The sequence below is a fragment of the Equus przewalskii genome, chromosome 24 (assembly GCF_037783145.1).
Source record: "Equus przewalskii isolate Varuska chromosome 24, EquPr2, whole genome shotgun sequence".
In the NCBI taxonomy this organism is placed as follows: domain Eukaryota; kingdom Metazoa; phylum Chordata; class Mammalia; order Perissodactyla; family Equidae; genus Equus; species Equus przewalskii.
The window spans coordinates 34,197,683-34,212,450 of record NC_091854.1 but is presented as its reverse complement, the minus strand read 5'-3'; the positions used below and the strand labels follow the sequence as shown (position 1 = coordinate 34,212,450).

At 50.3% G+C, this 14,768-nt stretch overlaps 1 protein-coding gene and 1 long non-coding RNA gene across 10 annotated transcripts in view; one reads left to right on the top strand and one right to left on the bottom strand.

Annotated features, from left to right (window-relative positions):
• The window catches only part of NFIA (nuclear factor I A), a 520,766-nt gene that overhangs the window by 53,300 nt on the left and 452,698 nt on the right, over positions 1–14,768 (top strand). The gene's annotated exons all lie outside the window — the stretch shown is intronic.
• LOC139079141 (uncharacterized) lies at positions 1,444–12,894 on the bottom strand. The gene is made up of 2 exons (XR_011532476.1): positions 12,547–12,894; positions 1,444–1,633 (listed from the first exon to the last, which is right to left on the bottom strand). It is a non-coding gene; the product is annotated as an uncharacterized lncRNA (long non-coding RNA).

Genomic DNA, 14,768 nt, shown 5'->3' with positions numbered 1-14,768 from the left:
TGGCAGTGCAGGTGACTGTCAGGAAACTCTTCAGTAAAGCAAGAAAGAGGCCGAAAAGGTCTAAAGGTCTGCATTTTTCAGCAGAAATTCTAAAGGATGGGAGAGGATTTCCCGGTTTTTTGCTTTATCAGTTTGGGCTCCAGAGAGCAATGAGAGAAAGAGATAAAATGATGGAAGGCTGGATGGGTGAGTGAGTGGGTGGATGGGTGATTGGATGGATGGATGGATAGATGGATGGATTGGTGTGGGATAGATAGATGGATGGATGGATGGATAGATGGATGGGTGTGGGATAGATGAATGGATGGGTGGGTGAATGGATGGATGGATAGCTGGGTGGGTGGGCGAATAGATGGATGGATGGATGGATAGGTGGATGGATGGGTAGATGGATGGGTGTGGGATAGATGAATGGATGGATGGGTGGGTGGATGGATGGATGGATGGATAGCTGGGTGGGTGGGTGGATAGATGAATGGATGGATGGGGGATGGATGGATGGATGGATGGAGTGGATGGATGGATGGAGGATGGGTGGATGAGATGAATGGATGGAGGATGGGTGGATGGATGGATGGATGACTAGCTGGGTGGGAGGGTGGATAAATGGATGGATGGATGGGTGGATGGATGGATGGGTAGATGGATGGGTGTGGGATAGATGAATGGATGGATGGGTGGATGGATGGATGGATGGATGGATGGATAGCTGGGTGGGTGGGTGGATAGATGAATGGATGGATGGGTGGATGGGATGGATGGATGGATGGATGGATAGCTGGATGGATGAGGGGGTGGATAGATGAATGGATGGATGGGTGGATGGATGGATGGATGGATGGATGGGTGGGAGGGTGGATAGATGAATGGATGGATGGAGGGTGGATGGATGGATGGATGGGTGGATGGATGGATGGATGGATAGCTGGGTGGGTGGGTGGATAGATGAATGGATGGATGGATAGATGGATGGATGGATGGATAGATGGATGGTTGGGTGGATAGATGAGTGGGTCGTAGGTGGGTGGATGGGTAACATTTTTAAATGTGGATAAAGTGGGTAAGCTTCTGGCTCGGCACTTGCTTGGTGTTTTCCCCAAAAGGCCACACATACTTTCTCTAAGTCCTTGTGCTTCTTGGGATGGTCGGTGACAAATTCCATATTCAACCTAAATGTGAGCTGGGCTCACTCTCTCCTTTGAGATTCTAATGACGCTGCTGAGATTCTGCCTCCACTCCCATTCCACATCAAATCTAAAGCTCCCCCAAACTGCTGTGGCATCCAGGGCTTGCATGTTCTTGGTCTCCTGTTCCTGCTGCACCCAGAAAGCATCCCTGCTTCCCCTCCTGTGTCTCTCCTCTCCTCTCTGTTCCAGCTGACTCAAACACACAGTTCCACCTTTTTCCTTGATCTACCCCAAATATCACTCTCAAACAGTTAACTGCAAATATAGAACAGTGATGAGCGGTTACAAAACAGACCAGGGCAGAGAACCTAAGAATCACCGTCAGGCAGTGAGATGCTCCTGTTCCTAGAATCTCTCGCCGCACCTGCACCTGGGACTTTCCCACTTGTTTGCCTTCTGGCCCCTTCCTTCATCCCAGCTCTTCTCAGGAACAGGCTCTCCAGGGCCTGGAGCACAAACAACATAAAAATAGGAATTGGTTGGGGGGGCAGTAAAGGAGAAATGGAACCAAAGGGGGTCCATGGAGGGCATTTGCTTATTTCCCAAGTAACCTGGGCTCCCACCCAGCACAGAACGAGATGCCAGAGTCCTGTTCTATCTCAGCCGCCCCCGACTGAGTGCTGGTCACCCAGGACGTCACATCTCCTCTGCAGGGCCCCGCTTCCCCCTCTGTCACATTAGTCTGTTGAACAAGGTGATTGAGACCATGCAGCCCTGAGGTCTGGAGGGTCTACAAAAGGTAACAGCAGAATATATTGTTTTCTGCTTCTCGGAAGTCACTGTCCGAGGGCCTTCCTGAGGAGCCATGGGCGTCCACACTGCACCGTCGGCCCGAAGACTGCTCCGCTCGTTGTTTATTTATCTCCACGGGCCGAGAGGAGAAGATAAACACTGACAGAGCTCTGACATTTTGCTAGAGGAAAAACACATGAACACAACTGTACCGCTCCATGGGTGGGGGAGGCGCTCAAGGAGGACATTTTCCTTCAGCCAACAGAAGTTTCCCAGGGCCCCCCACACACACACACATGGAGCCAGCCGGTGCAAATGCCCTGGGCCCAGGAGTGAGCTGGCAGCCAAAAAGCATTCCGCAAACAACTACGCCAATAAGCAGGGAGTGGCGGCCGAGTTCCACGCTCAGTCTCTCTGGGAGCCACGCAGGGGTGTAGACTGAGGTCACATGGTCGAGTTTGTCTCACTCTGGCTACCGTGTGAATTACAGGTGGCAAGACTGGAGGCAGAGAGGCCAGGTAGCAATCCAGGGCAACAGTCCAGAGGAGACACAATGAGGCTCTGAACTAAGTCAGGCCGAGGGGATGCTGACAGCCTGGCATCTCGGGGGGCAGAGAGTGAGTGGGTGGGGACGCCATGTGAAGGTTCCCTGCTGCTGGCGTCACAGGCAAGAGGGAGATTGATACTAATAAGCACTCTCAGGGCTCGCTGGGTTCGCCTGTCCAGGGAGGAGGACCCCAAGAGGCACAGCTGTTCTACTCGTCAGGGTCTCTGCCTCCTCTGATCCCACAAGCAGGGTTCCGGCCTCCTCAACGTCAGCAGCCCCCCAAGGTGCAATGGTGGCCACAGTCCACTGGTCCAAGAGACGGCGGGGGTTGCCAAGTCCTGGCGGGGCTGTGGGTCCCTCAGGCCGCGTGTGTGGTCCTTGCACACTGACGTTCATTTGTTTCCTATGAGGCGAGCGTGAGCCGTGTGTGTGGTCACGATGGCACAAAAAACTGCTCTGCCAACAAATGTGAAAATATTCAACTTCATCCCCTCTCTCTTTTCAACCAACATGCAAAGTGGACACTGAAACTACTGACCCTTTCTGGGGCCGGCCCGTGGCGTGGTGGTTGGGTTCACTCACTCTGTTTGGTAGCCCGGGGTTCACCGGTTTGGATCCCGGGTGTGGACCTACACTCTGCTCATCAAGCTATGCTGTGGCCAGCGTCCCATACATAAAGTAGAGGAAGATGGGCACTGATGTTAGCTCAGGGCCAGTCTTCCTCAGCAAAAAAGAGGAGGATTGGCAACAGATGTTAGCTCAGGGCTAATCTTCCTCAAAAAATAAAAAAGTACTGACCCTTTCTATCCTGCCTCCCCCGATCCCTAGGAAAATATAATGGCATCGAATTCCCTTTGCCATCCGCACTCTGTTGAGGGGGGAACTCATGCACGTCTGCAAGTCCAAACTGAGATAGGAAATAGGAGCAAAGTGGCTGCATCCTTTTGCAATCAACTATTATAAAAGCTGGCCGTCCCTGTTCAGCAAGAAAACGGCGTTTCCGACCGGCCCAGTTTTATTTTACATAATTGTAACCATCTCGCAAGTCAATTAAGACAGAATGTTACCTTTGGGATGGGACCAATTAGGGCTCCCGAAGACGGAATCTGGAGCTGTGATTAGCCGGTTTTACATTTTCCCTTCGTTTTCTAAAATATACAATTGTCTGATTCAGCCCAATTTTTAAAAACATATTGTAAACTTATTTATCTTTTTAAGCCAAAACAGACGTGGGAGGCCTGCTGGTAATAGGAACCACAGCAAAATGGAGGCGGGCGGTGGGGTGGCCATTTGCTTAGAGCTGATCCCTGAATTTCCACAGCAAGAAAATACTGGCTGCGGTGTAGTGGTTGCTGGATTTTCTTCAGAACTGAAATCATTACGCTCTGGCCACGGTCCAAGCTCTTCCCTTTTTTAGGTTACAATTTGAAACGGTGCAGATCATGCCCCGGTGTTGTAGTCATTCATGTAATGTCATTGAATCAAGCTTCTGGAAACAGACAAAGGACTTTGTGTCCCAAAATGTTCTTCTGGCGGAAAATTGATAGCAGCATGAGATATGCTATTACTGGGTTTGGTTCTGCCTCCAAATTTGTGCTGACTAAAGTGATTTCATGAGAGAGAGAGAGAGAGAGAGAGAGAGAAAATGGGTAAATGAACTTGCAACTGTGCGGGGAAGCTAAATGCTTAAAACAAAAGCTGGCTGGAGGGGAGGCACCGTTTCCGAGCAGAGACGGGCAAGTCTCTCAGGGGTCCCTAACGCAACGTGAATGTTTGCTCGATTTCCTGAAGCTGTTTCCTGGGGGGGATGATGAAGAGGCAAACGCACGGCACGAGGCCCCCAGGCGACTCTCCCAAGCCCCCTCCCTCCTGGCCCACTGCTGAGCTTTCCCCTCACTGTCACCCCTCATCCCAGCTTTTGCCAGGTTCATCAGGACCACAAGTGAGTCCAGCTTTGCCAGCCAGGGATGCAGCCTGAATGCAAATCAAGCCTTGGCCTGGACGCTCCCACCAGGACACATGGTGCCCAGCCCTTCTTTGCCTCCTAAGGCCTTTCCGAGATTTGCCATCATCGTGGCTAAAGTCCCTTTCAGAAAGAAAAGCTAGAGCTGTTTGTGCATAATGTGAAAGATACGTCAATAAACCCCCTTTACACATAAATAGCACATCAAAATATTACCAAATAATGCTGGTGACTTTGCCAGCAGGCAGAGGACTCCATCTGGAGATAATATCTTCCGACTGAGAGGCGTCCGGGGTGCCCTTTCCTAGGCAACGGGCAAGCTGACCATCCTGTGGCTCAACGCCATCCTATCTGAACACACAGGCTCCCGCATCCCCTCCTCTCCGGTCGCACCAGATAGCTGCACCTGGATCCAGGCATCATCTGCTCCCCTCCAGAACGAAACCACTGGTCCTTTCCTTTGTGATGGCAACGGCTCCATTCTCTGACCACACTCCAGTGAAAACCCGTGTCCTCCAGCGGTGTCCAAAATAGCACATCTAGACTCTGACAGGGCAGAACCACGCCGACACTCTCTGTTCCTCTGCTCCCCTCAACCCCATGACAACAGCATCACTGGCTGTTGGTCAGCTCTCCCAAGGTGTCAGAAGTGACATCTTTGGTGCTGCGGTCTCTCCCTCCTGCGAGTTCCTGTGCGGCTAGAGTCCGAGCCACATAGGTGGGCTTTTCATTGTTCTCCTCAGTCATGCAGCAAATTTCTGCTGAGCGGCTATCATGTGCAAAGGACCCGCAGACAACAGAGGCAAACACGATACCCCTGGGGCTCCAGACGTCAGTGTGTCCCCACCACTTTGTGGAAATCGGGAAGATTCTGAGGATGCTGGGAGGCACTTGTCTCATCTGGGTCCCGGGCCACCAGGCCGCTCTGGTAACGCCATCTCCACCAAGGTCCGCATCCGCCCGGCGGTGAGAGAGGTCCTTCCTCTTTATTTAAAAGCTCACGCAAAGCTCTGTAACTTCTGCCAATTTGGGAAGCCCTCAGGCAGGTGGACGGGAGGGGAGGGCGAGAGGCTGCAGCGGGAGCGTCAGAGGCTGGCCCGTCTCAGCAGCAGCGTTTCCAGGGCTCTTCCCTCCACCTTCCCGCAGTTCACTCCTGGCCTTACCCTGGCCCAGCCCCACCCTCGCATCCTCCACCCCTGTTACTGCCCCCTTCTCTTCCCGCTCAGGAGAAAACATCTTATTTTCTCAGATGCAACGCTGTGAGCCATCCCCGCTCTCGGGTGGGGGGTTAGGGTGCTGAGGGTTGAACTTACAACGCTCGAACCTCGGATCTCAAACACCTTGGTGAATCCTCACGGTTACTTTCCCAGAGACAGGTTCCTCCCAACGAGCCACAGTGGTAAGAACTGTGATGAACACTCGCCTCGTTACACAGAGAGATTCCGTTCCCCTCGGTGTCTCCGGCCGTTCTCTGAACGCGTTCTATCTTCCAGGCAGAAGGCTGAGTTCTCCAAAAGTACGAATTCACTTAATCGTCACACGGTTTACTGCGGTGGAGACACTGAAGCCGGGAGCAGTTACGCGTCCAGGGCCACCCAGACTGTCTGCCTGTGAGGCCCCTTCTCTTGATTGGGAGTTCCTCTGCCTCCCCCGGTTCAACAAGCAGTAACTGCTTGCAAGGGACAATGATAGGTACCAAGTGACCTACCGCCATGAGTAACAGAGAGTTACAGCTCAGGAACAGACGGACCTGGAGCTGATCCCAGCGGTGGTAGGAACTTGTTGGATGACACTGAGCCATAGGCCCCTCAGATGTAAAATGGAGATGGTCATAGCCATACTTCGTCAGGTGGCCGGGGACTCGGCGAGACGAGGTGTCGAAAGCTCTCAGTGCCATGCTGGGTGCATGAGGAGCCCTGAATAAAAGTTCCCCTCCATCACTGCGTCAAGCGCGTCTTATACCCTGCTCTGTGGGTTTGCATTTTGCCATGAGCATCTGTCTGCCTGGGGCTGAATATCCTTCTTAAACACCCTTAGACCGCGTCTTAGTGTCTCGTCGTACGAACATGCCATAACTTACCTCGCTATCCCTTGCTTCACTTTATTGGAGAACAATATCATCTGTCTTATAGACATGCATGAAATCTTTATATATTAAGGCTATAAAGTCTGTTTTTGTATTTGCTGCAAGTATTTCTCTAGATGTTTGTTTGCCCTTTAATTTTGCTTAAAATGCTTGTTGGCACGTAGTCTTCAGTTGATTTTTATGTAGTCGACTATCTAAACATTCCTTTCTGATTCCTTCCTCTAATTTAAGCTTAAAAGAGTCCTCCTACACAGAGATAGGAAGGCTATTCGCCAACATTTTTTCTAGCATAAAAATACATTTCTCATGGCGAAGTGATTCACGACTAAGTAGATTCGGAAACTTAAGTTTGGTGTTTCTTATTCGTGAGCATCTTCAGTATCCCACGACTTGAAGGAACTTGCCTCAGGGTCAGTTATGACTTTTTCAAATGCTGTTTGGGGAATCAAATCAAGTATGAGTCACTCACCCCCAGAGTCCTTTTCCAAGTTAGTCCACCACCCTTCTCAAGCCGAGAAGCTTCTACAATCTAAGCAGTCACACAGATCTCCAGGGAGGCCCTCACGGGCATCACAGCCCTACTGGACGTGGCCTGGCCCACATGCCTCTCTGTTTTCCCTGAAATTCCGATGGTTTGGAGAGAAGACTTTAGAGAGAGGCTGAGCCTGTTGAGGGCACAGCGCTGCCCTCGGCACTGGAACGCCCAAAAGTGTAGGAGGTGGATCCTCTGAGCCTGTTTCCTTATTGAGAAAATGGAAAGAAGCAACAGGACGAGCTTCAGAGATGTACTGTGAAGACAAAATAAGATGCACGTCAATCTCTTAGCACAGCACCTGACCAAGAACCAGTGACCAGCAACTGTCAGCTCTTTTCCAACTTTCTCTACCCCAAGGCGACCACAGTGGTTCTCAATGCCCAGCATCAACTGTGGAGTAAAGTTCCTCAGAACATACAGTGGGAGGCCTCCAACTTCCAGGTCAGTCTGGGCTCGCAGCAGGCTGGGCTGGAAAGAAACTGGAGATACTGGGTCCAAAGCGTCGTAACAAATTACCACAAACTGGCTGCCTTAAAATAACAGACATTTCTATGGCCACCATCCGGGAGGTCTGAGATCAACGTGTCGGCGGGACCAGTCCTGTCTGGAGGCTGCGAGGGGGCAGGCCTGCATTTCTCTCCCAGCTCCATGCTGCCATGGTCCTTGGTGCCCTTAGCAAGTAGATGCATCGCTCCAGCCCCTGCTTCTGTTTTCACATCACCTTCTCCCCTGTGCCTGTCTTCTCTGCTTCTAGGACGCACGTCATCGGATTTCAGACCCACCTGGATAATCCAAGATTATCTCATCTTGAAATCCTTAACTTAATTGCAACTGCACAGAACTTTCTCCCAAATAAGATCTCATACACAGGTTCTTAGCAGATATAGATATTTTGAGGGGCCGCCATTCAACCCACTATACAGTGTCCCCCATTAACTGGGGGAGATAACATTCAGCAATACCTCATGCTATGTCTTTGAAGAGCAAATGATCATTAGCTGGGTGACAGCATGCTAATGTCTTCTAAACACTCAAAACAATAGGAAATACAGATATTGAAATGCATTAAAACCACAAGGGTAAAAATGATTACCTGCTCTCTAGATCAGTAGTCTATCCTTGGAGGAATCCATGGTCACCTGCTGAAAATTCCAAAAATGAGAGTCGGGAAGTCCAAAAGTTTGTTTCAAAGAGGCATTCCCAGCAAGACAGGGTTTTTCGATTCTTGCTGCTGGTATTTCTATTGATTGCAAAGGAAGACCCCAGGCAGCAAAGTGCCAAGGTGATCTGAACATGATTCTTGAAAATGCCGAAGCCTTCTAAACGCTGAAGACAAAACACGCCGCACAGAAAGGAACAGGCCCTCGGTTACCCTTACCAAAGGTGTCTTCCGCCAAACGAAACAAATTGTTTAGGTTGTGCGCGCCGTGTTTATATATCTTTACATCCTCCTTCCTGGTGAGCATTTTGCAAGTTGATTAAGGTCATTATAACTGTGGCTTCTCAATTTTAAGCCCCATTTTCCCTGTTCCAGGTCAGCTTCAAGTGAATTTCAAAGGATTCCTCTTTATTGGGATTTCGTAACGCTCAAATAAGGTGACTTTTAGAAAAAAGTTAGAGGAGAAATTTAATGACTTCATATCTATGGTGTTATTTGCAAATATAAGTGGAATTTCAAGCCCAAAACAATAACCAGATCTGACTGTTGGTTCATATAAATTGTTCAGTCGTTCCTAAGTGTATAGAGAAGAGTTAATATCATTTAACATGTGTTTATCTAATTTCTTACAAACAAGTCTTTGAAGCCTTGCATTCTTTTCAGCAAATTTCACTGAGGCCTACACCATGCTGTCTGCAGCCTGCTGAGGGGTGCAGTGGGAGAGTCAAGTTGCATGCCTCACGTTACCCACCTCGGGTGCCTACCCTTGTCCAGGTCTCCCACAGTGACGGGGTCTTCGCTAGCCTTCTAGAGTGGCCCATGGCATTGTTGAGCCTTCCTAGTGTCCACAGGAAGCAAGCAGAAAGCTGATGAAAATGCAGATTCCTGCGGCCACCCCAGAAATTCTGATTCTGCTCCTGTGAGACCAGGGCCTGCACTGTCAATGCACCTCGGGTGACCCGGTGCAGCTGTGTCCAGGGGGTCCACAGACATGTGTTGAAAACCACCCCCTGGGAAGGGGGTGCCAATTGTGCCACCAGCCAGGCCCTCTGCCGGCTTATGGCATCCCAGAAGTGAGCCCCCTGCTGGGAAACCACGGGGCTGAACGGGTCCCTTGGATCATCTCCCTGGAATTTCCACCCGCTGTCAAAGCTCTACCCTTCGGACCCACACAAAGAAGTCTTAGTCTCCTTGCTGGTCAGCTCTTTGTCGACAGCCACTTCTGTGCCCCACACAGTTCTTGGTGCAGAGGCTACAGCGAGGAAGGAACAGTGGACACCCCACATTCCTTGGGGCTTACATTCAGGTGGGGGATGATTTTCAAGTATCTTCTTCTAGTTCCATCCACTCGAGCGTGCATTCATCCCTTTCACAAACGTGGAGTGGACCAGGCCTGGTGGGAGGTGCTGTGGTTCAGAAATAAGCAACAGTCCTGCCTTCGAAGTAGCCTGCAGTCCAGAAAGGGAGACAGACAAGTGACACTCCATGCGGCATCCTATTCAGGGCGAAGATGGAAGAGTGTGCAGTTGTTATGAGAACTCACAAAGAAGCAATCAAGGAAAGCTTCCTGGAAGAAGTGATGCTAGACCTAAGCCTCAAAGGACAAGTAGGAGTTAGCGGTGGGCACTGCCGCATCTACACGGAGGAGAAAACCGAGTGGAGCTCAACAGGATTGAGGCACAAGCAGAGGGGAGAAGGAAGCACAGAGGTCCACAGGGACCCAGACCATGAAGACTGGATTGACCCTGAGAGCCGTGGGGAGCCACCGGAAGACACTGAGAAGAACAGGGTGACTTCCTCTGACTTGTGTTCCAGAAAGATCTCTCTGGGTTCAGTGGAAAGAATGAGGTCGGAGGGAGAGAGGTGGGTGATGAAGAGTTCAGAACGTATCACAAGAGAGCAGGCCAGGTGACCAGGGCCTGTGTGCGATACAGAGGGAGGCGTGGAGCCAAGAGGCGTTTGAGAAGCGGGATGAGAACACTGGAGGACCCAGCAGGTGTCAGGAGTAGGAAGGAGGGTGACGCCCTGAAATAGTTGGATGGCAGTTATGCTCCCTAAATGTCTCCTCGTTAGCCTCCCCCGGGATTGATAACCCAGTTTCAACTTTGACATCACCCTGGTTCCTCCCATCTTATTCCTATTCTCCGTAAGAGAACTGAATTAACGGGGAGCTTGACCGTGGTCTCTGTGGAACAACATGCTTGAGTTGAAACCACCTACTTAAGTATCCCTGTCAGGTTTAAATTATCTTCAGAGGGTCAAATCAACTAATAAAAAAGGAACTTGGTGGGAATCCAAGGTAGAAAATCTGAAAGAACTGGAAATTCTCCTCACCAAGTAACTGAATCTAAAGTTCATACAAACCAAATTACAGCCTCTGGCCTTTAGAAAGGATAGAAGGCTGACAGTGACACCATGGATGCAGAGGAGTGATTACCTGAAGGCGAGTAGAGGAGAGGGGGTGTGAGGGCAGGAGCACGCAGTTACAGCAGTGAACTGAGGCATCCAGTAAGTTACAGGGTTTTTTGTGGGGTTTTTTTTATTTTATTTTATTGAGGTCATATTGGTTTATAACATTGTGCAATTTCAGGTGTACATTGCTATATACCAGTTTCTGTGTAGACAGCGTCGTGCTCACCAGTAGTCTAGTTTTTATCCCTCACCATACGTATGTACCCCTAACCCTTAGGCCAACCAACCCCCTTCCCCCTGGGAACCACCAATCTGTTCTCTTTGTCCATGTGTTTGTTTATCATCCACAAATTAGTGAGTCATGCAATGTCTGTCTTTCTCTGTCTGGCTTATTTCGCTTACCATCATACCCTCCAGGTCCATCCATGTTGTTGCAAATGGGATGATTTTGTCTTTTTTAAGGCTGAGCAGTGTTCCATTGTATATACATACACCATATCTTCTTTATCCAATCATCAGTCGATGGGCACTTGGTCTGCTTCCACATCTTGGCTATTGTGAACAATGCTGCAGTGAATATAGGGGTGCATAAGTCTCTTTGAATTGTTGATTTCAAGTTCTTTGGATAAATACCCAGTAGTGGGATAGCTGGATCGTATGGCATTTCTGTTTTTAAGTTTTTGAGAAATCTCTGTACTGTTTTCCATAGTGGCTGCAGGTTTTTCCTCTTATGCTGATGGTGGGCACATGGGAATCTATCATTTTCTACATTGTCGGATGGGCCTGAGTCATTTCAGACACACCTGGGATCACATTAGGGATCTGTTCACAGGCTCAAGAGGACCCTTGGGTGACCCTGCTGGGTCTTTTAGAGACTTGAGCATGTGCATGCTGTTTCTTCACCTGGTCTCGGTAGATTCTTGTGTAGCTGAGGGGATCTCAGGCATGGAGAGTGGTGCCCACAGCTAGTCATGTTTTGATTGCTTCTTGATACATTAGTCACATGTCTCTAGTAAATAAAACTTTTGAAAATTAAAGGAAAAAGATGGAAGAGAAGCAACAGAGACAACGACTGAAGCCAGAAGGGTGAATATTATGTGACTCAAAGCCCTAGACACTCTGGAGGAAGGAGGTTGGGCAGCCCACACCGGCCCCACCCCGGCCACTCGCCAGCCTGTCCGTCTGGCTACTTACTGGCTTCCCCTCTGTAGATTACTTGAATGATGACTTCTATGGTTTCAAAAATATTATTTAGTAAATAATGGATTTTGAAAACTGGAAGTTTTAATTTCCTCCATTTCTCTTTCGCGAGCAGAATTTAGGCATGGCCAGCTCACTATACGCATACACGCATGTACACGAATCCACACTCACATACAGAGCTCACACACGCAGTGTGGCTAATGACAGAATGGACTCATATAAAATTACTGAATGAACACCCCATAGTCCCTTTATTTGTCAGAGAGAGGAATCTTTGTTTTTCATATTGACTTCTCCGTGAAGCCTTCTGTGATCTTTTTGGGCAGCTAAGCCCTCGCCGAGGGTGCTGGTACGGGCCGTGTTTTTGCTTACAGGCCTCACTCTATTCGGCCCACAGTCCCCACTCTGGTCCTCGTCAAGTGAGCAAATGAATGAGTGAATGAGAAATGAAAGAACAAAATAATAGAGGAACGGTTGAACAATTTGTCTGATCGACTAATTCACGAATTAAGTTCTGCCCTCATTAAAATTATGGGTCATCCATGATATGAGTACATACTACATAAACTTCTACGTGTGCTAATTTCACAGCCAGAACCCAACCTGACAACACTGCCATGTGCGAACACTTAGAATTAAGGCAAGAGGTCTTTCTTAAACTAACATGATTACCCTCGACAGTCGCAGTGTAAACAGACTCACGTCAGAAATTAGTTAATTACCTTTCTGCTGCTCACGCTTTCTTTGTTGATCTGCGTTAGCACCAAAGTCTCTTTATTGGGAAGCGCGTTGGGGTCCCCCACGTGGAAATCTGCTAGAATTCAAGCAGCCTGTGTACTTGCTTTTCTTTCACCAACAAGTCCAGAGGCCAGTGAGTCAGCCACAGTAGTTTCCTCACTCAGTGCGAAGAAATGAGACCCAAAGTTACAATCCAGTTCAGTGGTTGTTGGGTGGGCACCTTCCAGCGGGAGGACTGGGGTAGGTGGATGGCAGAAACACAGAGGTCCCCTCCAGAAGTGACGGGCCAGCAGGCTGGCCCACAGTTCACTCATCTGCCTGCTTAGTGAGCTGCTGTTCATGCAGCTTGTACCACGAGTCAGCACCCCCATCCATTGTGACAGACACAGACAAGCTGGCAGGGTCCAGGCCCCCAGGCAGCATACAGGGCAGGAGGTGAGGCAAATATCAAGTGATAAGTGTACATCTGAAAACAAAAATCATAAATGCTAAGTGTTTTATAGGAAAAGAATGAGATTCCATGAAAGAGAATAACAGGGGATAATACTCTAAAGGAAGGGTCCAGCAGTGACCTCTCTGAGGATGCGTCCTTGTGCTCCCTGCCCATGACATGTATGCAACGGTGCAGGGCCTGGACCAGGGCTAACCTGAGATGCAGAAAGGTCTGTGGGAGTTGAGGTCAAAAAGACATTTACCTGCAGTCAAGGGAGACATCAGTTCTGCATCTCCTGGGAGAACGGGCAGAGATGTGACATGTGGAGGGAGCTGCACTAGCACAGAGAGGCAGGAAGGACAGCAGAGTGCATCAGGGACACAACTGGAGCTGAGGGTAGCTAAGGACCAGTCGGAAAGGACTAGACTGTGGGGGCCTAGAAGTTAACCGTCATGTTCTAGGCAGTAGGGAGCCACAGAAGGCTGCTGAGCAGCGGGTGGAGCTCAGCGTGTGCTTTTAGGACATCAGAGGCAGACGTGTGGAGAGGACCGTACGAAGGTCGCACTGCAGGTGGCAGAACAACCAGGTGCAATGGGATTAACGACAACAAACAAAGCCGCCATGTCCACACAACAACATGAAGGGCCTGGATGGGGCAGCGGGTACCATGACGGGAACGGCACGACAAGCCCCAGATGCTGGCGGGTGATTTGCCTACCTGGCTGTGGTCCAGGCCCGATGGGCCTGGGACGCGAGAGGGTGGCGTCAATGCGGTGCTGAAGCCTTGGTCTCTGGGACAAGGGAGACGTGGTGTCGTGAACCAGGCAGGGTCAATGAGGGGCAGGTCTGAGGAAGACATTTCTCGTGTGGGGCATGTCGGTTCAGGACTCACGGCCCCTCTGTCCGGAAGGCCGTCAAACTCGGGCCTACGCTGGGGCGACCGAGCCTGAGGCCAGAGGGCTGACGCAGAGGCAGCCAAGGTCAGGGCCAGAGCTGCGGTCGCTGTGTCTGTTCCGTGTCACAGCGAGCTGCCTGGGAGCAGGGCTCGCAGCACTAACCCGATGTTCCCTGGGATTGTTACTGCCAATAACTCTTTACTGGGGAAATCAAATGGCTGTGACTTCTCACTGTTGTTGGAAAGCTTGAGGGTGAGCCATGAGTCACGCACAGAAGGGCTCTGTCCGCGCCGGCCGCATGGAGAAGCCAGGTTCCAACACAACACCTGGAAGAGCGTTCCATTTTAGACAGGCTCAGGTCCCTCCTCCAACTGGAAACGAGTGTCACGGGCACTGAGGGCTCTGTGCCCTGCGCGGTGTTTAATAGAAGGGCTCCATTTTGTCTTTAATCTACGCGAGATCAATACTGAAATTCCTAAGTCGTAAGAGCAGTAAACCGTATATATTTATGAGCCGTGCCGTTTATGAAACACTTTGCCCGTGTTCCTCTGACAACCCCGCAGAGTCAGCGCTGCCTCCCGCCTCCAGAGACGGAGGCCCCAGGAGGCCCCACTGTCTGCTGACCACACAGCATCCGAGCCGAGGTTGAGTCGGAGCTTTATTGTATTCGCATCACACGGTGCGTTGTGGAGCGTGTTATAGTTCACGGTGCTCTTTCGAGATAACCTGTTAGATCTTCCTGGGGCCCTGTTGTTGGCCACCGTTGACTCCCCTCCCAGGAGAGGGACCTGAGAGCTGAGGGCTTCATGAAGGTCACAGGAGAGGGGCAAGGCTGAGACTCCAAGCCGCGCCCCTCCATCCTCTCCCCACCCATGCA